Source organism: Schistocerca americana, chromosome 8 (assembly GCF_021461395.2).
Source record: "Schistocerca americana isolate TAMUIC-IGC-003095 chromosome 8, iqSchAmer2.1, whole genome shotgun sequence".
NCBI lineage: Eukaryota > Metazoa > Arthropoda > Insecta > Orthoptera > Acrididae > Schistocerca > Schistocerca americana.
In genome coordinates this window covers 296,263,236-296,286,826 of record NC_060126.1, presented here as the reverse complement: position 1 = coordinate 296,286,826, position 23,591 = coordinate 296,263,236, and positions in this window count along the sequence as shown.

The window sequence follows — 23,591 nt, the reverse complement described above, 5'->3', positions numbered from 1 at the left end:
CAACAAACTAGGAGTTTTATAGACTGACGAGGGAAGAAGAGCGGAGCGGCGGAGGGGGGGAAGGGGGAGGCAAGCCACGCCTCCCTCTCACACGGCTGGCAGCCAACGTCCATGTCCCGTGCTCTTGGGAGTTCAGAACCGATGCAATAATGGGCACATGGATCACTGATTCCATCTGGAGTTGTGAAAGTCATATTCGAACCCTGTGGCAGAGCGAGATTTCCCTCGGCACACATTTCAAAATAAGAATAGGAAACAACCAGCAAGCACAACTCAAAGCAAAGCGGAGGACATAAATCATTTTGTAACGGCTAGAGCGCAGTTGTTAAATGAGGCTGGGGGTGTCGTTACGTGATGATTCAGCCACGATCTCCACTGGTATCTTAAACAACTATACATCAAAACACCCCCTGCTAACGACTGCCACGTAAAAGTTACCGAACACAACCTGTGAGGAGTGAAGAATTGTGCTGTTGATTGTATGTACGCGTGGGCATTTGTGTGTGCAAGAGAGGTTTTCAGAGTTGACGTTACGTGGTATATCTCACGCAGACATGCGGAAAGTATAGCTAAAGCAGCAACTCTCTCTCTCTCTCTCTCTCACTTATACAAACACTTGCTATCATGTTCTCCAGGAGGAATATATCAATCTCTTACTGTGCCTAAGGACTGCGCTGTTGTAATAAGAGTTTATTTCTGCTTCTCTATAAGTTTTGTTTTATGTAATATCTTATGAAATATATGAATTATCGACAAAATTCCGTAATACGTTCCATGCTACGAAACTAAGTTTTTTTTTGGCACCACCAATGGAAAGCCTCAGAGGCCGCCACTAGTAGATGATGTTCTTTGTTACTATGTCTGCAAATAATAATTATCTATATGATTCTGAAAATGTTGGGAAATGTTCCCTATATATATGGACCCATGTGTAAACCTTTCTCTTGTGTATAGTTTTCTTGATTGAATTCAAAATAATTTTGTCGTCTTACTGTTAACAGTTTTACTGATTCATCTGTGTGTTCATGAGGTAGCTGGTTGCGTGTTTTCAGGTTTTCTTCAATTAGTTTTAGGGTTTCGTTAACAGGGATGCTCGTGTACATACAGGGTGTTTCAAAAATGACCGGTATATTTGAAACGGCAATAAAAACTAAACGAGCAGCGATAGAAATACACCGGTTGTTGCAATATGCTTGGGACAACAGTACATTTTCAGGCGGACAAACTTTCGAAATTACAGTAGTTACAATTTTCAACAACAGATGGCGCTGCAAGTGATGTGAACGATATAGAAGACAACGCAGTCTGTGGGTGCGCCATTCTGTACGTCGTCTTTCTGCTGTAAGCGTGTGCTGTTCATAACGTGCAAGTGTGCTGTAGACAACATGGTTTATTTCTTAGAACAGAGGATTTTTCTGGTGTTGGAATTCCACCGCCTAGAACACAGTGTTGTTGCAACAAGACGAAGTTTTCAACGGAGGTTTATTGTAACCAAAGGACCGAAAAGCGATACAATAAAGGATCTGTTTGAAAAATTTCAACAGACTGGGAACGTGACGGATGAACGTGCTGGAAAGGTAGGGCGACTGCGTACGGCAACCACAGAGGGCAACGCGCGGCTAGTGCAGCAGGTAATCCAACAGCGGCCTCGGTTTCCACTCGCCGTGTTGCAGCTGCGGTCCAAATGACGCCAACGTCCACGTATCGTCTCATGCGCCAGAGTTTACACCTCTATCCATACAAAATTCAAATGCGGCAACCCCTCAGCGCCGCTACCATTGCTGCACGAGAGACATTCGCTAACGATATAGTGCACAGGATTGATGACGGCGATATGCATGTGGGCAGCATTTGGTTTACTGACGAAGCTTATTTTTACCTGGACGGCTTCATCAATAAACAGAACTGGCGCATATGGGGAACCGAAAAGCCCCATGTTGCAGTCCCATTGTCCCTGAATCCTCAAAAAGTACTGGTCTGGGCCGCCATTTCTTCCAAAGGAATCATTGGCCCATTTTTCAGATCCGAAACGATTACTGCATCACGCTATCTGGACATTCTTCGTGAATTTGTGACGGTACAAACTGCCTTAGACGACACTGCGAACACCTCGTGGTTTATGCAAGATGGTGCCCGGCCACATCGCACGGCCGACGTCTTTAATTTCCTGAATAAATATTTCGATGATCGTGTAATTGCTTTGGGCTATCCGAAACATACAGGAGGCGGCGTGGATTGGCCTCCCTATTCGCCAGACATGAACCCCTGTGACTTTTTTCTGTGGGGACACTTGAAAGACCAGGTGTACCGCCAGAATCCAGAAACAATTGAACAGCTGAAGCAGTACATCTCATCTGCATGTGAAGCCATTCCGCCAGACACGTTGTCAAAGGTTTCGGGTAATTTCATTCAGAGACTACGCCATATTATTGCTACGCATGGTGGATATGTGGAAAATATCGTACTATAGAGTTTCCCAGACCGCAGCGCCATCTGTTGTTGAAAATTGTAACTACTGTAATTTCGAAAGTTTGTCTGCCTGAAAATGTACTGTTGTCCCAAGCATATTGCAACAAACGGTGTATTTTTGAAACACCCTGTACTTTCTACTCAAAGGAGAGTAGTTTTACTGTGTCAGGGATTTGCATGTCTCTTACATGTTCTACTAGCTGGCATGTTTCTGTTATTTTTCTAGCATTTTCAAGTTTATGGTATTGAGTGAGCTGTGCCTGCATTTCTTTTAAAAGTAGGTATATGGGAGCTGCTGTGAAGTTTACATCAGCAAGACAGAGCTACTTTTTTATAGACTTCTGGTTGACATCTCATGTTAGTGGCTAAAGGATTTTTTTCTACGTCTCTGCTTTTCTTTGTCTGCAAATGAATGTATACTCTATGTTTTTGAATGTGTTTTCAACATTTTTTTGAAATCTATTAGTTGAGTTTGATTTTAACTTTTTCATGTTGCTTATGCTGAGAACTTTTTCTGTTTTTTCGTTGTGTTCTTCTGTTTTCATGAGGACAACATTATTAACTTTGTCAGATTTTGTTGTAATGATGATTTCTGCTTGTAGTTTTTTCTTGAGATTTTTAAGTTTTGTAGATGACCCTGAAAACAGAAGCTCGATTGAAGAGATTGTGAAAAAATATACATTGGAATGACTGGCAGGACATCTGACAGAGGATAAAAAGAATACAGTAGAGCACTGAAAAACGATACAAACCATTAAACATTTGCAGATCAGCTAAATCAGCAATACTGAAAGATATGAACATCATAAGAATCAGCAAAGACAGATACGTCCTCCATTTCCAAGAAAATTTCCACATGCACCATGCATTAACACAAACTACACAGTTGCTCAATGACAAAATAAATATTGAAAAGCAGACAATATATCAAATAATTGAAGAAATCGCATGAAAAAGAAAAGAGCTTTTACAATCCTTTATCCTCTCCCACCCAACGCACCCCTTACCCCCGCCGCCCCCACCCCACCCCAATTTCATTTCACTTCTCGCCCTCACCTTTTTCATCAACGTACTCTCCATCAATCATACTGCTATGTACTTTTGTCCACTCAGCAGTTACGTCCACTCATAAAAAACACTCCATCACTAATCCTTCATTAGTCTCACACAGTATGTAAATACACAGAAACGTAATTAAAATGGAATAACACAGAAATGAATAGTTCTGCGGAGCAGCGAAAAATTACACTACAAGTATCAGTCTCTAATGAACACACCGTCAGGTGGCTTGCGGAGTAAGGATGTAGATGTAGACGTGCTAGCAGACGAAATTTCCTGGTGTAGGCGAGAAACCAAGCAGAATTCACCTTAAGTAAAAACCAACAAATTGTTAACGAACTGTTTTTCAATCTTAAAAACAAATCAAATTGTAAATATCTTTAATTACAGACCACTGATGATACTTTACCTCAACAAAGCGAAACGCTTCTGGTGAGAGAAAGACAAATTTTCTTGCATGTTTTTAAGAGATAAATAGCTTTTATTGGGGCAAACACGTTGGCCACATTTCTCGATGAGCAGTTTGGTCTCTTATCCCGGTAGGAAGCCAAGTAAAAATTCGTGATCCTCAGAAGAAACTATCAAACTGAATGAAATATCAGGGAACTACATTTGTATGACAAAAGATGCCTTTTGAATATCGATATTGCAAAAAACCACCGCTCTCCATACAAGTAAGGCGATAAGATTATTGTAAATCAGTTACCCTACATCAGACAACTCAAAATCAAAAAAGTTTTGGCGACAAAATCACCTAACAGGCTTCCTCAGTCAATTCTACTGACAAAAATGGTGATGTGTATTACAACTAGAGCCACCAATTCTCAACAGGCAGCAGCAGTGTTCAGGGCACAAGCTATGCAGTGACCACTGTTCCCTTCCAGGCGTCCGCAGCTAGTGGTCGTGCGGTATCGTTCTCGCTTCGCGCGCCCGGGTTCCCGGGTTCGATTCCCGGCGGGGTCAGGGATTTTCTCTGCCTTGTTATGACTGGGTGTTGTGTGATGTCCTAAGTTTAGTTAGGTTTAAGTAGTTCTAAGTTCTAGAGGACTGATGACCATAGATGTTAAGTCCCATAAAGCTCAGAGCCATTTGAACCTTCCAGGCGACTTTAAACATCTTTCCGTACCTTTATTATTGTTAACTGGTAACCTACATAGATTAGTACATTTTATTAATTAACTTTTGAATGTCTTTTTGTTTTACTCATTGCATGGTATTACAACCCTACCCCCATTAACCATGGACCTTGCCGTTGGTGGGGAGGCTTGCGTGCCTCTGGGATACAGATAGCCGTAGCGTAGGTGCAACCACAACGGAGGGGTATCTGGCGAGGGGCCAGACAAACGTGTGGTTCCTGAAGAGGGGCAGCAGCCTTTTCAGTAGTTGCAGGGGCAACCGTCTGGATGATTGACTAATCTGGCCTTGTAACACTAACCAAAACGGCCTTGCTGCGCTGGTACTGCGAACGGTTGAAAGCAAGGGGAAACTACGGCCGTAATTTTTCCCGAGGGCATGCAGCTTTACTGTATGGTTAAATGATGATGGCGTCCTCTTGGGTAAAACATTCCGGAGGTAAAATAGTCCCCCATTCGTATCTCCGGGCGGGGACTACTCGAGAGGATGTCGTTATCAGGAGAAAGAAAACTGGCGTTCTACGGATCGGAGCGTGGAATGTCAGATCCCTTAATCGGGCAGGTAGGTTAGAAAATTTAAAAAGGGAAATGGATAGGTTGAAGTTAGATATAGTGGGAATTAGTGAAGTTCGGTGGCAGGAGGAACAAGACTTCTGGTCAGGTAATTACAGGGTTATAAACACAAAATCAAATAGGGGTAATGCGGGAGTAAGTTTAATAATGAATAGGAAAATGGGAATGCGGGTAAGCTACTACAAACAGCGTAGTGAACGCATTATTGTGGCCAATATAGAAACGAAGCCCACGCCTACCACAGTAGTACAAGTTTATATGCCAACTAGCTCTGCAGATGACGAAGAAATTGATAAAATGTATGATGAAATAAAAGAAATTATTCAGATTGTGAAGGGAGATGAAAATTTAATAGTCATGGGTGACTGGAATTCGTCAGTAGGAAAAGGGAGAGAAGGAAACGTAGTAGGTGAATATGGATTGAGGGTAAGAAACGAAAGAGGAAGCCGCCTGGTAGAATTTTGCACAGAGCACAACTTCATCATAGCTAACACTTGGTTCAAGAATCATAAAAGAAGGTTGTGTACATGGAATAAGCCGGGAGATACTGACAGGTTTCAGATAGATTATATAATGGTAAGACAGAGATTTAGGAACCAAGTTTTAAATTGTAAGGCATTTCCAAGGGCAGATGTGGACTCTGACCACAGTCTATTGGTTATAAACTGTAGATTAAAACTGAAGAAACTGCAAAAAGGTGGGAATTTAAGGAGATGGGACCTGGATAAACTGAAAGAACCAGAGGTTGTACAGAGTTTCAGGGAGAGCGTAAGGGAACAATTGACAAGAATGGGGGAAAGAAATACAGTAGAAGAAGAATGGTTAGCTCTGAGGGATGAAGTGGTGATGGTAGCAGAGGATCAAGTAGGTAAAAAGACGAGGGCTAGTAGAAATCCTTGGGTAACAGAAGAAATATTGAATTTAATTGATGAAAGGAGAAAATATAAAAATGCAGTAAATGAAGCAGGCAAAAAGGAATACAAACGTCTCAAAAAATGAGATCGACAGGAAGTGCAAAATGGCTAAGCAGGGATGGCTAGAGGACAAATGTAAGGATGTAGAGGCTTATCTCACTAGGGGTAAGATAGATACTGCCTACAGGAAAATTAAAGAGACCTTTGGAGAAAAGAGAGCCACTTGTATGAATATCAAGAGCTCAGGTGGAAACCCAGTTCTAAGCAAAGAAGGGAAAGCAGAAAGGTGGAAGGAGTATATAGAGGGTCTATACAAGGGCGATGCTCTTCAGGACAATATTATGGAAATGGAAGAGGATGTAGATGAAGATGAAATGGGAGATATGATACTGCGTGAAGAGTTTGACAGAGCACTGAAAGACCTGAGTCGCAACAAAGCTCCGGGAGTAGACAACATTGCATTGGAACTACTGACAGCCTTGGGAGAGCCAGTCCTGACAAAACTCTACCATCAGGTGAGCAAGATGTATGAGACAGGCCAAATACCCTCAGACTTCAAGAAGAATATAATAATTCCAATCCCAAAGAAAGCAGGTGTTGACAGATGTTAAAATTACCGAACTATCAGTTTAATAAGCCACGGTTGCAAAATACTAACACGAATTCTTTACAGACGAATGGAAAAAATGGTAGAAGCCGACCTCGGGGAAGATCAGTTTGGATTCCGTAGAAATATTGGAACACGTGAGGCAATACTGACCCTACGACTTATCTTAGAAGCTAGATTAAGGAAAGGCAAACCTACGTTTCTACCGTTTGTAGACTTAGAGAAAGCTTTTGACAGTGTTGACTGGAATACTCTCTTTCAAATTCTGAAGGTGGCAGGGATCAAATACAGGGAGCGAAAGGCTATTTACAATTTGTACAGAAACCATATGGCAGTTATAAGAGTCGAGGGGCATGAAAGGGAAGCAGTGGTTGGGAAGGGAGTGAGACGGGGTTGTAGCCTATCCCCGATGTTGTTCAATCTGTATATTGAGCAAGCAGTAAAGGAAACAAAAGAAAAATTCGGAGTAGGTATTGAAATCCATGGAGAAGAAATAAAAACTTTGAGGTTCGCCGATGACATTGTAATTCTGTCAGAGACAGCAAAGGACTTGGAAGAGCAGTTGAACGGAATGGATAGTGTCTTGAAAGGAAGATATAAGATGAACATCAACAAAAGCAAAACAAGGATAATGGGATGTAGTCGAATTAAGTCGGGTGATGCTGAGGGAATTAGATTAGGAAATGAGACACTTAAAGTAGTAAAGGAGCTCTGCTATTTGGGAGCAAAATAACTGATGATGGTCGAAGTAGAGAGGATATAAAATGTAGACTGGCAATGGCAAGGAAAGCATTTCTGAAGAAGAGAAATTTGTTAACATCGAGTATAGGTTTAAGTGTGAGGAAGTCGTTTCTGAAAGTATTTGTATGGAGTGTAGCCATGTATGGAACTGAAACATGGACGATAAATAGTTTGGACAAGAAGAGAATAGAATCTTTCGAAATGTAGTGCTGCAGAAGAATGCTGAAGATTAGATGGGTAGATGACATAACTAATGAGGAAGTATTGACTAGGATTGGGGAGAAGAGAAGTTTGTGGCACAACTTGAGTAGAAGAAGGGATCGGTTGGTAGGACATGTTCTGAGGCATCAAGGGATCACCAGTTTAGTATTGGAGGGCAGCGTGGAGAGTAAAAATCGCAGAGGGAGACCAAGAGATGAATACACTAAGCAGATTCAGAAGTATGTAGGTTGCAGTAGGTACTGGGAGATGAAAAACCTTGCACAGGATTGAGTAGCATGGAGAGCTGCATCAAACCAGTCTCAGGACTTAAGACCACAAAAACAACAACGGTATTACAACAGCCTTAATCAGTGGCGCACCATCTATTTCTTCAGAAAGGGGGCAAGCAAATCCTTTTACTGATTCCTTCGTTCAGCAAAACTGTTAAGAATACGTGCATATCGATAGTGTGGTAAGGTGTGTTAGATAATCAGCACTATGTTGTTCTACAGAGAGAAACAATTCGTTAATAGTAATATGGACCCAATTTTATAGGCCGTGCTCTTGAAAACAGTTTCATTGAGTTAATTTTTAAAAAGACATAATTTATCTGGGAAGACATTGGTCTACTTTGTTTTGAGACCATTTGCGAAAAGGGATTTACATTTACTGTAGTGCAATACCAATCGGCCAGATGGAAACCTTTTGCTATTATTATTTTTTTACGAACAATGTGCATCACATCTTAATGAAAAACATAATTTGTTTGAAAGCACAAGGCGTATATTTTGTTTTTAGTTAGACTGAAAAATTTTACGCAAAATTTCCAAATGTAGTTTTCTTTTCACAAGTTCGGGAAATGGAATCATTCACGACATCCATAAAATTAATTTTTCCAATCCTGTCTTGATTAACATGGAGGAGGAATAGATGGGTGAGTCTCGACTGAGTCAATGTTGATCTGAGGCAAGTTCTGAGTCGTCCCAAGGCGCTGAATGACCTCTCAGAGGACGCCGACGATACTGGAACTGTCAGAATGATGAAGCGAGTAACTTCCAGAAAGAGTTCTTTAACCCTACCAGGTTCAGGAATAAGTTTTCTTGGAATGGAGGATATATTACATGGTTGTATACCAGTCGTAATGGTTCGCAGCATTTTTGAACTGTGCACGAATCTTGTCCAGGTTAAAGGCTGTTGTATGTACTCCAAGCAATTCTTCCAATCGCCGTGTAGATGGAGGATGTGTTTGGGAGGACGTAACAAGTATCTCTTCAAGAAGGGATAGTCGTTTTAGATCCTCTTGGTTGAACCTTCGTTCACTCTCAATCAGATGGAGATCAAGAATTTCAAACAAATCTTTCCTAAATTTTCGTTATTGTGACAATTCTTTGGGAACAGGCGATGTTTCTGTGTTTTGTAATTTTGCTAGTATTTTTCATATCCGTGAGATATTTGGGTCTTTCATATTTGATGATGATGTTTGGTTTGTGGGGCGGTCAACTGCGCGGCTATCAGCGCCCATAAAATTCTCAATCTTTGCACAATCTCGCCACTTTCACGAATTATGATGAAACGAGGAGGAAACACACTCAGTCTTTGGGAGGACAAAATCCCCAACCCGGTCGCTGGATCATGTAAGCCATAATTTCCAGGACATCGTTTTGTATCGCTGGCGCCAAGCAAGTGTCAAGCAAGTGTCACGGCGTTTCAGCCATATCTTCAGTTGTGGCACATCATTCTTAGACAATTTAATGACCTCTCAGTGCGTTTTCTGTTCGACCAGGGACCTGAGTGAACTGATAATTATTAGTAAAGCGGTTCTAGCTTTCTCCTGATCGCTCAGCAGATGTCGCTCAACTTGGGCAATCACAGATGAGAGAGTCTCGCTTTTCTCCAGTTACAGAAAACTTTTTTTAAAGGAAAGCCATCTCCTTCTGTGACCTTCCATTTTTCTATAAGTGGATGGACCGAATGCAGTCATAGCAGAAAACACTGCACTCTTTTCTTCGTATGGGTGAAATTTTGTTTCAGACAGGTACACTGGAAGTAGAGCCCATTGTGCTATTTTGTGAGAATGGTGTATATGCATGCTCTGTCAGTGCTGTGCCACAACTTTTATGTCCGTCGCCTCTACCTGTAATCGTTAAGGATAAAAACGTGCAACATGACGCATCTTACACACATGACATCATCATCATCTTCGTTTCCCCTCTATCCAACATTTGGTCGGGTTGGGGTATCAATTGTACTTCGCCACTTTACTCGGTCTTTCCACCATTCTTCTTCCACAATTTGGTTCCATAGCACGTTTCTCCTCCTTAAAAACATCCTTATTGTATTAATCCATCTTGTTCTCGCCCTTCCTCTTGGCCTCTTGCCCTCAATCTTGAACTCCATCATTCTTCTTGGTATTCTTCCCTCTCCCATCCTCTTCACATGCCCAAACCATTTTAATCTAGTCTTTTCAATTTTCTCAGTCAACTTCTCCACTCCAGTTTCTTTCCTAACGTCTTCATTTTTCACTCTGTCTCTCCTCGACTTCCCTAGCATACTTCTCAGAAACTTCATTTCACTGGCTTGTATCCTACTCTCCTCTTTTCTAGTCATAGTCCAAGTCTCTGAACCGTAAATTAGCATGAGTGTGAAATAAGTCTTGTATAGCACCAGCTTGCATCTCATTGGCACTTTCCTTCCCCACACCAAGCCACTCCACACAGGTAAAATGTACTACTCTGTTGTTTTCTTTTTCTAATTTCTGTCTCCAAACGAGCATTCCCCGTTAACACACTTCCCAAATATTTAAAGTAGTCCACTATTTCAATATCCCGTCCCTTAATATGAATTTGTCCCTTGCCCTCTCTATTCCCTCTGGTTACCACCATGGTCTTGCTTTTCTCCACACTAAATTTCATTCCATATTTCTCGACCTTACATTTAGGATGTCTATTTGTTTTTGTACCTCCTTACTGTTTGTTCCACACACCACAATATCATCAACATATAGTAACAGCTTCATACCCTTTCCTCTATGGGGAGTAGCTTTGTGTATGTTTTTTCCTTCCTCATAGTCTTTGACTATTTCATCCGCTATAAACAGTCGTGGTGATATCACACTTCCTTGTCTTAGTCACGTAACATTCTTAAACCATTCAGTTCTTCCAATTGGTGTCTGCACACAACTAGAGCTTTCTTCATACATTGCTTGGATGACTTCAGGTGCTTGCTTTCCAACTCCCTTTCTCTTCAAGGTTGACCATACCTTTTCCCTGGCAACACTGTCATATGATTTCACTAGGTCGAGAAATGTCTTTACCATATCTTTCCCATATGGCCTTCCATCAACTGTCTCATACTAAAGATTGGGCCCACTGTTGATCTACCTTGACGAAAGCCATACTGCTGCGCTTCTAACTGCCCTTTCACTTTTTCTCTCACTCTTTTTTCCAGTATCCTCTCCATTATTTTTGCTACTTCGGATTTGAGTGTGACCCCTCGATAGTCGTCACGTACTTTCCTGTTACCCTTCTTGAAAACTGCGATTATTATTCCCTTTCTCCTTTCTTCAGGTACACATTTTTGGGACTTATTAGTAGCCCAACTGGTCCAGCTGCCTTTATCATCTCCACAGTAATTTCATCTATCCCAGGTGCCTTTCCTGTTTTCATTGTTCTCAGAGATAGTTCCACTTCCAAAATCGTTAAATCCTCCTCTTCTTCCAGACCCCTGCCCCCTGCCGTACTTCTATTCCATTTCCATTGCCGTTCATCACATTTAGTAATTATCAAAGTACTCTTTCCATCTTTTCCTTATCTCCTCCGGTTACATTAATAGCTCTCTGCTTTCCCCTTTCACTAGCTTTGTGTATGTTTTTTTCCTTCCTCATACTCTTTGTAAATCCATATATCATCCTCTTACCACAAGTAACATCTTTTTCCAACTCTCGGGTGAACTTCTCCCAGCTTTTCCTCTTTTCTTCTGCTGCCATTTTCTTACACTTATTTTTACTATCCTGGTATTTAATTTTTCTTTCAGCTGTTCGGTCTCTGTTCCATTCATGCCAGGCTTTCTCCTTTTCTTTTACTGCCTCCTTCACCCTCTCATTCCACCATTGTCTCCTTTTCCTTTACCCTTCCGGACACTCTGCCTCAGGTCTTCTAAGCAGAGCTTACAAACGCTTCTTCGAACTTACCCCATTCCTCTTCCACATTGCCATTCTCGGTGTTAGGGATTTTACACTTAAGTAACTTCTTAAACTTTTCTTGTGCCATGCCATCCTTTAGCTTCCACACTTTTATTTTCCTTTCCCTTTCTTCCTTTGTGTCTTTCAATTCATCGAATCTCACCGTTGCCACCATCACTCGATGGTCTCCATCAAAAGCCTCTCCTGGGAGTGCAGTTACATCTGTCAATTCTCTCCGATTTTTCTTTTCCACCAGAAAGTAATCGATGACTGTCTTCGTCTGTCTGTCACCCCATTCATATCTCGTTATCTTTTGGCTATTCTTTTTACGGAACCATGTGTTGACCACAATCTGCCCGTTTCTTTCACAGAAGTCAACCAGTTTCTCTCCTTCCTCATTTTTCTTCCCATATCCATATGGGCCAATTATCTCCTCCTTCCCTAACCTTTCTTTGCCTACCTGCGTATTTAGGTCACCCATTGCTATTGCTTCCACATCTCTAATTATACTCTCTAATACCTCTAGAAAAACCTCTATGTTGTCTTCTTTATTTCCTGCACACATCACACTAACAAAAAATAGTTTTCAGCAAACAAAATAAGTTAATGGTGAGCACATAGTATAATAGCACAAGCACAGGAAGAAACACTCATAGATGACCATAAAATATTTAGCTTACCAGTATCAATGCTTCTGCTTTCTTGTAAGTATATTCGATTGGTATTAGTACTATCAGACTGGGATTGGCTGCTGTTAAGGGTAAAAGCTAATAAGAACGATCAGAGACTTCTCGGTGCTACTACGACCTTCAGAAAATTCCTTGATAGATTTTTGGGACATTGTGCAGTACAACAGCTAAAATAACAAAATAGTACTAATCATATACAAATATCAGCCATGACCCATGGATCGATGTAGACATAAAAAGTCAACAAAGAGTTAGATACTGAAATTTAAAAATGACACTATAGCTTGCTAATTGTAAGTGTCGCACATAAGAGAAATCACTGCAAACATTACTGAACTTATATATAATGAATTACAAAAGAGGTTGCAAATCAGACCTTAAAGCAACACTGAAGTGTAAATAGACGAACGTTAACATCAGACATAACAAAGGAACTTGCACAATTAACAGATCGATAGAGACTGATGATTTATTAGAAGGAAACTCACATGGTAAACAAAAAATTTTCAGCTGTAAAGATGATGTGTACTACCATATTTGTTCAATGATGAGCTACCGTGTAAGGCACTGTGTTTTTGTGTTTATTTGACATTTAATTTTCAGTTTTTAAATCAATTTAAGTAAATTGAACAGTGTTTCTACCGTTACATTAACATTTGTGGGAAACTGGTATGAAATAAAGAGAATTCAAATGTGGTTTTCTGTGTATGGACGCTTTTTCAGTGGCTGTGTAACAGGCAATAATGAAGCATCACTCGCAGTATATTAAAACTTCTTGCCAGAAGTGACTGTATATTTTTACTTTCTGCGGTTTTTGCTACTGGTTTTATTGTAAACATTGACTTGCATTATATCACTACACTTTTCCTTTCATAAGTTAACGAATGGCATTAATATAATTCAGTGTTATGATAGATAAAAACATCTCAGTATTCGTTGTACAGAGAACTACCCATCTCTTTGCGTACTATTATTTGCTGAAAAATGCCTCTGAGCACTATGGGACTAAACTTCTAAGGTCATCAGCCCCCTAGAACTTAGAACTAATTAAACCTAACCGACCGTAACGATCGCGCGGTTCCAGACTGTAGCGCCTAGAACCGCTCGGTCACCCCGCCGGCATTTGCTGAAAACCTTGTTTCAGTATCTTAATCTGTTTATGTGTAGTGACTTGTCACGCTGCACTCTGCATAGCGTTCAGAAACTTATCATATCCGGCGTATCACCAACACACAGAATCCATCTACTCGTAACTGGAAAGACACAATTTTCCTGTCAAGACACAAAATTATTTCAGTGCGTTAGCTTCAGTTGGTACGCTGGAGTACATGACTGAAGTGCACAAAATGTAAGGTCATTCTTCACTGAAAATTCTTCAAATTACGTTCAATGTGTTATGGTACTTCATTTATAAACATCGTATAAATTATGACTCATAACGAAAAGGTAGCCACTTCACTGCCAAGCACGAATGTTCGGCTACAATATACCAATTTTTTTTATGAAATAACATGAGACACGTTGCATAGCGAAAAGAAAAACCCCACGCAAATCAAAAAATTCTATTTTCTTAATTTTTGTGTGCTAATAATAAAACGTTTCCCACACAAACTAATTCCAGAAAAGGATGTAGCTTTGCTCATTTATATACGGGGTGTTCAGAAAGTCTCTCCGCAGTGCTGTATGATAGCCGCGCGTGCCATACGATTGTTCGCCTGCCTGGGTTTTTCAACGAAGCAATAAACGCACAATGATACTGCAGTGATATTCTGAACCCATTCATAGGAGAACTTGTGTTAAGTGAAAAACTGAACGGTTATTTTCAACAAGATGGTGCAGCCGCACATACAGCTCGCGTTCCAATGCCACTGCTTGGTGATGTTTTTGGTGATCGCATAATTTCACAGGGACTTTGGCCTCCACGATCGCCTGACCTAACACCACCTGACTTTTTCTTCTGGGGTGCAATGAAGGCAACTGTCTATAAAAACCGTCCAAAATCCATCGATGAATTGAAAACTGCAATTATCCACTTTCACTGCTTCTGTTACAGAAGAAATGTTACAGCTTGTGTTTGAAAACATGATTAGACGAATTTAATTGTATATTCAATTACAAGGGGGACACTTTCAACATTTAATGTGAAAATTTGTAAGTACAAATGAATATTCAATAAATTAAAAACTTGTATTTCATTGAGTTTCAATTCGGTATATTCACTGCGGCATACGACACTTGCGGCTAACAATCATACGGCACTGCGGAGAGACTTTGTGAACACCCCTATAACAATGATCCATATGACTGAAAATTCGGTTTCCGTTTCGGTTCTTTCGTGTTGCAGGGCGAGAAAGAGTTTTCCGCACAAAGTCCGCAACAGTAATACCGCGTCTATGAGCCAGGGATAACGAATTGCGATAATGAGTCTGGATAATACATCAGTGCGTACTAGGCCTTGGGATAAAATTATCTATAATGCCTTGCTAAAATGAAGGCTGTTTTTAGCATGAAAGACATTATCTAAGCAATAATTGTCACGACTGATTGAGTGCATTGCTTACCCACTACCGCTGTGTTGATTATGGAAAATGTGGCCCCTAAACAAAGCAGCGTGTGTCAAATCATGAATGTATTATGTATTTCTATGAGAAATAAATGAGGGATATTTGTAACTAGTAATATTAATTAAAATTTTCATACTGAAATGGGGATGTAGTGTGTGTCATGAACAATAAACTATATAACAACTTGCTATATAGTAGTGTTTCGGCACATACGCCTCACTTTTCTGATCCTGCAAAGGCAGTGGGTTTTCTCGTGCTGTGGAACAAAACGATGATCTGAGTAAACTGTCATGATGCCTAATTTCAGGACACGCTGAACTAGGCTATGGCGGTATTTCCTTGCAACATTATGCATAGCTCAAACGCACGCATCCAAATACTAGTTTTCTTGCAACTGACAAGAATTACTCCATCTTAGTTCTCGATACGATTTTATATGTTCGTAGTTTGCACCTTCTCCTGTACGAGTTTAACTTATATTGTTACATAATGATTATCGACACCTTTGTTGGTTTGAACCTCTACTTGAATTGTTGTAGTGGTAGGGAATGCTTACTCACCGACCGTTATTAATTATTTCTGGAAATTTCTTCGCTTTCCCTGCTTGAATCCTTGGGGCTCAACTGTTTACCACTGACACGGATCGTGAAGAGAGTTCTGACTATTCCAGTGTGGATCCAAACACTGTTTTGTCGCATTTACATTGATATTTGGTGCCTCCTTCAACTCATAATCATTTCCACTGTATCGGAAATAACTGACATCTTTTTTGCAAATACTTTCGGGGACCCCATAGCCCTCCCCTTTCCCAGTGTGAAGTGTGAGAATATAATTTCATTTACGTTCTTCAATGAACTACTGAGAACAATCAATATTGAGCTAGCAGATTTATAACAAACAAATGTCATAAATTAATTACATACCTTTCACCACGAAGGTTCACTCATATCAGCTCTAAACTGCAAATCAAATGTTTGTGTCTTTGTCTCTGTATAGATAACTGCAGAAAAACCGCTGGCTACACTGTACACATTTCACGTTCGTTACAAGGGCAACAATGCATAGCGATGTAGCTACGGCGCGAAGACATGGTGGCAAAAGACCAGACTGTTAGAATACTGCCTCTCCTCACATTTAGGTTATCACGTTGTACCTGGTTTTTTTTTTTAATGTTCGATTGTCGTAGAGTGCGACGAACATTGTCGTAACGGCGAGTCAGGACAAGCATACTGACACAGGAGACAGAAAAATGGGACGAAGGGAGAGGACAGAATGTAGTAGGTGTTATAAGCTGCTTCAGTCAAAAGCAAATATCGCTGCCAACAAAAATACTGATTCCATATTTCTTTCATAGTTGACATTTTTGGATTCTGCAATTGCTAGAAGAATATTATAATAAAATACGGGTGATCCACGGGCCGCACGAATACTTTACTCGGGCCTCACGCACCGAGTGATGTGACACAATGTTTAGCACACTGGACTCGCATTCAGGAGGACGACGGTTCAAACCTGCGTCCAGTCATCCTCATTTAGGTTTTCCTAAATCGCTCAATGCAAGTGCCGGAATGATTCCTTTGCAAGGGCATGGCCGATTTCCTTCCCCATCCTTTCCTACTCCAAGCTTGGACTGCGTTTCTAGCAACCTGTGGTCGACGGGATGTTAAACACTAACATCCTCCTTCTCAGGTCTCATGAGGACTGCAGGCCGCAATTTGACAACCACTGCGCTAGTGCAATCACCTCAAGGGCACTTCTTCAGTGTTTGGAGTCCTTGTCGAGCAGTCATGAAAGCATAGGTTGAAAGAATTCGGAGGTACGCTGCTAGAGTTGGTATAGCCCACAAAAAAATTAAAATAAATGCACGACAAACTTAAATGGGAATGTTTGGAGGAAATGACTCGCTTTCGCGAAACACTGTTGGGTAAATTTAGAAACCCGGTATTCGAAAAAGAGACAATTCAGCTCTCATTCAATACTCAAGTAGAAAACAACAGATGTTTGCTAATATTGGTACACAGTGCCCTCCATCACATACGTTATACCGTCTTTGAATTCAGAGGAGCATTTACACATTCCGGGCTAACTTCCTAATAACAGAAGGATAGGCTGATCAACCAACAAGAGATCTGAACGAGCAGGTGTATCATCAACTGGCAAGAACAAGTTCGACGATCGTCAACAGAAAGAAGAAGGAAACAAAGTTAAACTGGACATCTCACAGACAGTGGTCATTTTCTCCAATCAAAATGTCAATGAAGCCGCTGTAGATGATTCGACCAAGGAACCACCCCCTAGCTTTGGCAGCGAAATGCGCCCTGAAAATCTATTGTAATAGGCTGTTGCTGCAGGGTAGGAGTGGACAAGTGTTCCTCTGGCGGAGGACGGAGATGAAGCGCGTGAAGAAGGCAGCCAATCAATTGAAGGAACACTTTATTATGACAACGATCAGACATAGTTAGCATATTTGATACAGACAGACTGCAGGCGACCGGCGGTGATTCTCGGACTCGAGCACACTCTTACTGTGCCGACGTAGGCGCTGTCCGTGCGCGGTAGTGGTATCCGGCTACAACAGCTGACAGCTGACAGCTGTGGTCGTGCCAGCACGGCGACCTGCTTGTGCCGGCACTCAGGCAGTGGTCGTTGGTTCACGGCCCGGTCGAGACCGTTTCTTAGTTGCGGAGACGACTGACACAGGCTCTGTGTCATCAGATGGTCCGTCTTGCTGACGGGCTGGTCCTGCGGGTTTAATTCACGTTGCCACATGCTAACAGTTGCGAACGCCTCCTGTGTCGAAACATCTGGAGTGGGGTCCATGGCTTGGTGTGGCGTAATCGACAGGCCGGTCGCTCATGCGACAGGAGTCCGCGTGGCGTCCGTCAGGTGCAAGCACTGGTTGCAGAAACTGTGTCTACTGATGCTGCTCAGCTGCCAAGGTACTGTCCGGTAACTGCGCCCTGATTTCTGTTGCGGGAATGTGGTCCCATCTGTCGGTGCTTGAGCTGTGGCAATATCGTTGAATCCGTGGAAGATTCACTAGCACATCTAACACCCAGTTAGCTGATGAAAACATACGTGCCCAGTATAAAACGACGAGTCATTGTAGAGTGAGAAACAACCACGACATCATTGCCAACCAACCAGACAAGCGCACGGCCTCTGTGTTGTGTAAACGGTGGACTGTGTCAGCAAAATTCAGTGTGTAATGAGGGTTCCTATAGAAGTTGCTGTTGTGTGCTTCAGTCCAAAGACAGCCAAGCTAGTCTGCCACGTGCAAGCCTCCTCGTTCACGTGTAACTACTGCAACCTATATCCATTTAACCCTTTCCGTCTATTGCAATCCTTCTACAATCCCCTCCTTCTTCCACAAACAAACACACACTCCCTTGTATTACCAAATTAATGATTCCTTGTTGTCTCTGGAAGTGTCCTGTTAATTTCTTCTTTTATTTCCTAAGATTGTGCCATAAATATCGTTTTTCTCCAACTTTTTTTCAGTACGTCTTCGTTAGTTACATGTTCTGCCCATCTAATCTTCCGCATTGTTTTGCAGCATCACATTTCAAAGGCATCTATTCTTTTCTTGTCTGAATTCTTTCTTGTCCATTTTTTGATTAAGTGCGTGAAGAAGGCAGCCAATCAATTGAAGGAACACTTTACTATGACAACGATCAGGCATAGTTCAGCATATTTGATACAGACAGTCTGCAGGCGACCGGCGGTGATTCTCGGACTCGAGCACACTCTTACGGGTGTGCCGACGTAAGCGCTTTCCCTGAGCGGTAGTGGTATCCGGCTACCACAGCTGACAGCTGCCGTCAGAAAAGATTTCCTAACATTTAAATTTATTCTTTATTTACATACTTATTTATTTATTGCTTATTTAGGCAGACCAGACTAGCGTCTAAAGGCCCTCTCTTACATCTGACCGCGAACAATACAAACTGGCGATATTAAAAAACATACACAATAATAATAATAATAATAGTAATTATAACCATAGTGATAATAATAGCTGTCACTAACAATAATAATAATAATAATAATAATAATAATAGTAAAGGGCGGAACTGGCGGAAGAGGCAACCTTGCTTTTTGGGATACCTTCAAAGACAAATTACCCCAGTGGGTCAAATCCCACGGTTGGAAAATCTCAAGTGGTCTGTTCGGATTCTCGAGAGACCACAGAAGTGTGTGCATGGAGGTAAGACCGGCAGGTGTGGCAGAGCAGTTCTAGGCGCTACAGTCTGGAACCGCGCGACCGCTGCGGACGCAGGTTCGAATCCTGCCTCGGGCATGGACGTGTGTGATGTCGTTAGGTTTAAGTAGTTCTAAGTTCTAGGGGACTGATGACCTCAGAAGTTAAGTCCCATAGTACTCAGAGCCATTTGAACCATGGAGGTAAATCGGAATGGCTCAAAACCCCGTAATAACAAAATCAAACCAAAATCAAGAATTTGGCTAATGACATTTAATGTAAATTCTCTCTTAAAAATGGAAGAACTAAAAAACGTCCTGGACAAATCCGGAGAACGTAAAATCAAAATTATCGCATTTCAGAAATCACGATATACAGATGAAAATCCTTTTGATTCAGAGGGAGACAGGACATACAAAGGACGAACACGAAAACGAGCAATGGCAAATTATCCACAGTTTGGAACTGGATTTATAGCAGAGACATCAATACTTGATTCAGTCACGACTTATAAAATCTTACTCGAATCGGCTCTCCACGATGACAACAAAGATATACACTCCAATCAACGGACATGCACCAACTAACATCACTAACAAAAACAAAGTACAAGAATTCTGGAATCAATTAGATAATATTCTCCAAAAAATCCCTAATAACCATGTCAAAATCCTTATGGGCGATTTCAATGCACAAATTGGTAAAGATAAGAAATATCGATATTGGGTAGGTAAACGGTCAGGGCATACACAGACCAACCGCAATGGCATTGAAATCTGCAAAAACCAGGACCTAATTTTCAAATCGACATTTTTCAAGAAAAGAACCTCGAAAACCAAAACTTGGATCTCACCTAATCCATTACTAGGTGAATATCAGTTGGATCATTTAATAATCTCCCCCGTAAATGCAGTAGAAATTATGAAACTTAAAAGTCCTTAACGGACTAGACCCAGATTCCGACCATTATCCAACAAAATCCTTCCTATATGTCATTCTAGAGAAGAGAAAACTCACTAATCTCCATACCGTAAATATGATGTTCAAAAGATAAATGGTAATGAACAATTTATAAAAGAAACACAAAATTTAAAACCACAAAATTGGCAACAACTGCAAGCAGGACTTTTAAAAGCAGCTGAAACTGTAGCACCGCAAACAAGAACACGTAAACACACATGGTGGACAGATGAGTATGACCAAATGATAAATCTCAGACAACAGGCGTGGCAAAATTGGTTGTGCAACAAAAATCAAAAGACCCTGGAAGATCTCAAAGATACCAGGAAAACAGTCACAAAAGCAATACAAACAGTCTGTAAACAACACGAAGACAAAAAATTGCAAGACGTAGAAAATGATTTCAAGAAATATAATTCCCGAAATTTCTACAGAGTATTCAAACTAAAATTAACAAAGTACTCTCCTCCATCACTCCAATTCAGAAATGAACATGGGGAAATTGCCCATACCATCACCGTAAACAGTGAAATTCTTGCAAAATACTTTTCTAAATTACTGAATTGTGGAAAGCCTGCAGAAAAATTTGAGTTCTGTCATACACACCGAAACCCAGACTCAAAGCCACCAAGTTTACAGGAGATTAGAGATACCTCAGTCACTGAAAAATAGCAAAGCATTAGGAGAAGATCAAATCATCGCAGAATTATGGAAAAATGCAGGAGAAAATCTTATAGCAAAACTCAAAGAAATTATAGATGAAATCTGGAAAACTGAAAAAAATCCTCACAGATTGGAAGACAGCAATCATACATCCTCTGTAAAAAAAAAAAAAAAAAAAAAAAAAAAAAGCAGAACCTCAGCTGGATTCAAAACTAGGCGAATAGCAAGGTGGATGTGGATTCAGGAAGGGTCGATCATGAGTAGAACAAATCCTTAACTTGAAAAGCTCGATGAAATATTTGCGCAGCACTTCAAACAAAAGTTATGTCATCACGTTTGTCGACTTTAAAAAAAGTATATGACAGTATAGACCGAGAGTACCTGTTTGAAGTGTTAGCAGAATTTGGACTAGATCAAAAGACAACAAACATCATAAAAGAAACACTCAAGGAGACCAAATCCAAAGTAAAATTTATGGGAGAATTGAGCACAGAATTTGAAATAGACAGAGGAGTGCGACAAGGGGATGGACTGTCCCCAGTGCTCTTCAATTGTGCTCTTGAAAAAGTTGTTCGAGAATGGAGAAAAGCAGGTGCGCCAGCACAGAGACTGAGACCAAAACGTAAGGGCATAAAATTAGACTGTTTAGCATTTGTTGACGACATGGCACTGATCGCCCAAGACATTACCGATGCACTGAAACAGCTAGACTTATTACAAGAGCAGGCAGCAAAAATAGGATTAGAAATTTCATTTGAAAAAACAAAATTTATGACTGACATCAGAGATGCACCTTCTGCTCTCAAAATTGGTAATAACTATATCTCTCGAGTAAAAAAATTTAAATACTTAGGTGAGTGGATTGGTGGAAAATTGTAATGAAAAGAAATCTGTCAGATCAAGAGCGCAGAAACTATAGACGGCGTTTCAGTAAACAAGAAACGTTTACAACAAAAAGAGTCTCTCGTGGAACTGCAAAATACGACATTACACAACAGTAATTAAACCCGAAGCTCTCTACGTATCAGAGACACTAAATCTTCAACACAGAACACTAAAAGGGGAATTGGAAGTGAAAGAACGTAAAATACTGAGGAAAATCCTAGGACCAAGAACTAAAGATGATGTGCATTGTCTAAAACCCAATGCAGAAACATAAAAAAATATCTCCAAAATAACAGACACAATGCTCATAAGAAGAATCCAATTCATGGGGGATTTAGAAAGAATGGACTTAAACAGGTTAACGCACAAAATCCATACATTTTTAAAGAACAAAACTACAAGACCGAGCTGGTACAAACAGACGGAAAAAGACCTGAGAGAATTAGGGTCACCAAATCTACATAACAGAAATGAGCCAGCCGGAGTGGCCCAGCGGTTCTAGGCGCTACAGTCTGGAACCGCGCGACCGCTACGGTCGCAGGTTCGAGTCCTGCCTCGGGCATGGATGTGTGTGATGTCCTTAGGTTAGTTAGGTTTAAGTAGTTCTAAGTTGTAGAGGACTGATGACCTCAGATGTTAAGTCCCATACTGCTCAGAGCCATTTGAACCATTTGAACAGAAATGAAATCAGAAAAATCACAAACAAATGGGGTTTTGAGGGAGAAGACAGAAAAACTAACCGACATATGTGGTATACACAACGAAAGCTAGCCCATTCGTTGCGTATGAAGGAATACTGGGCGAAAAGGAAGGCCAACAAATGTTGATTACGCGTGGTCCTAAGTGATCCATCCGCTAAGAAGAAGAAGAAGAAGAAGAAGAAGAAGTAAAGGGCATTTAGAAAGGTATAGATTGGATTTGCACCTTTGAAGAAATGTCTAGTATTATCAGAGGTAAAATGTAAAAAGAAACAGGTGAAGGTAGAAATAACTGTGACGGTGGCTGTCAGGAAAGAACAGAATATGAATAGAGGACTCTACTGACAAGAGGTAGGGAAAAGTTGTGGGGGAAGGAGAATGACGAGAGTGAGCTGCACGGAATCTGGGAGAGATGGTTATTTTCATGAGAAGAGGACCATTAGCTGTCTTTTGAAATTTGGAAGGAATTTAATTTCTTTGATATTTTGTGCAAGATTGTTTCAAAGTCGGGTTCCTGTTACAGAAAATGATTTGTAGAACGTGACAGTGTTATGTTATGATACAAAGAGAGTTTTGCTTTGTTGAGAATAAATTTTGGTGCTATACTGTTCAGACAATAGTGTAAGGGGACGTTGAGAAAACGATAGACCAAACATAGATTATGATAGTCTCAACACTTATTGGCATTTAACCATAATAATTGTTCGTAGGCTTTATTGTGAATAGCAGAGTAATCACGTAGATGATGTAGAACATAATTCCTATAGTTGTAACAACTATACGAACATTGTGAGACTGATTGGCCAGTGTCTACGTACAGTCTACAGTCATAGTGAGGTAGCGATACAGGAATACCACGAAAGTATACAAATATAGCAACACGGATACATACATAACAAAATGCAGTTAACAAATCATTCAGTGCCACAATTTAGTCAATGCAATTGACAGAAAGGGTTAACAACGCTTTCAAGATAGTCACTGCACACATAAAATTGTTCCCTGAGACAATTGCTAATCGGCTCTTGCTTCACTAAAAAATTGAGGGTCACGT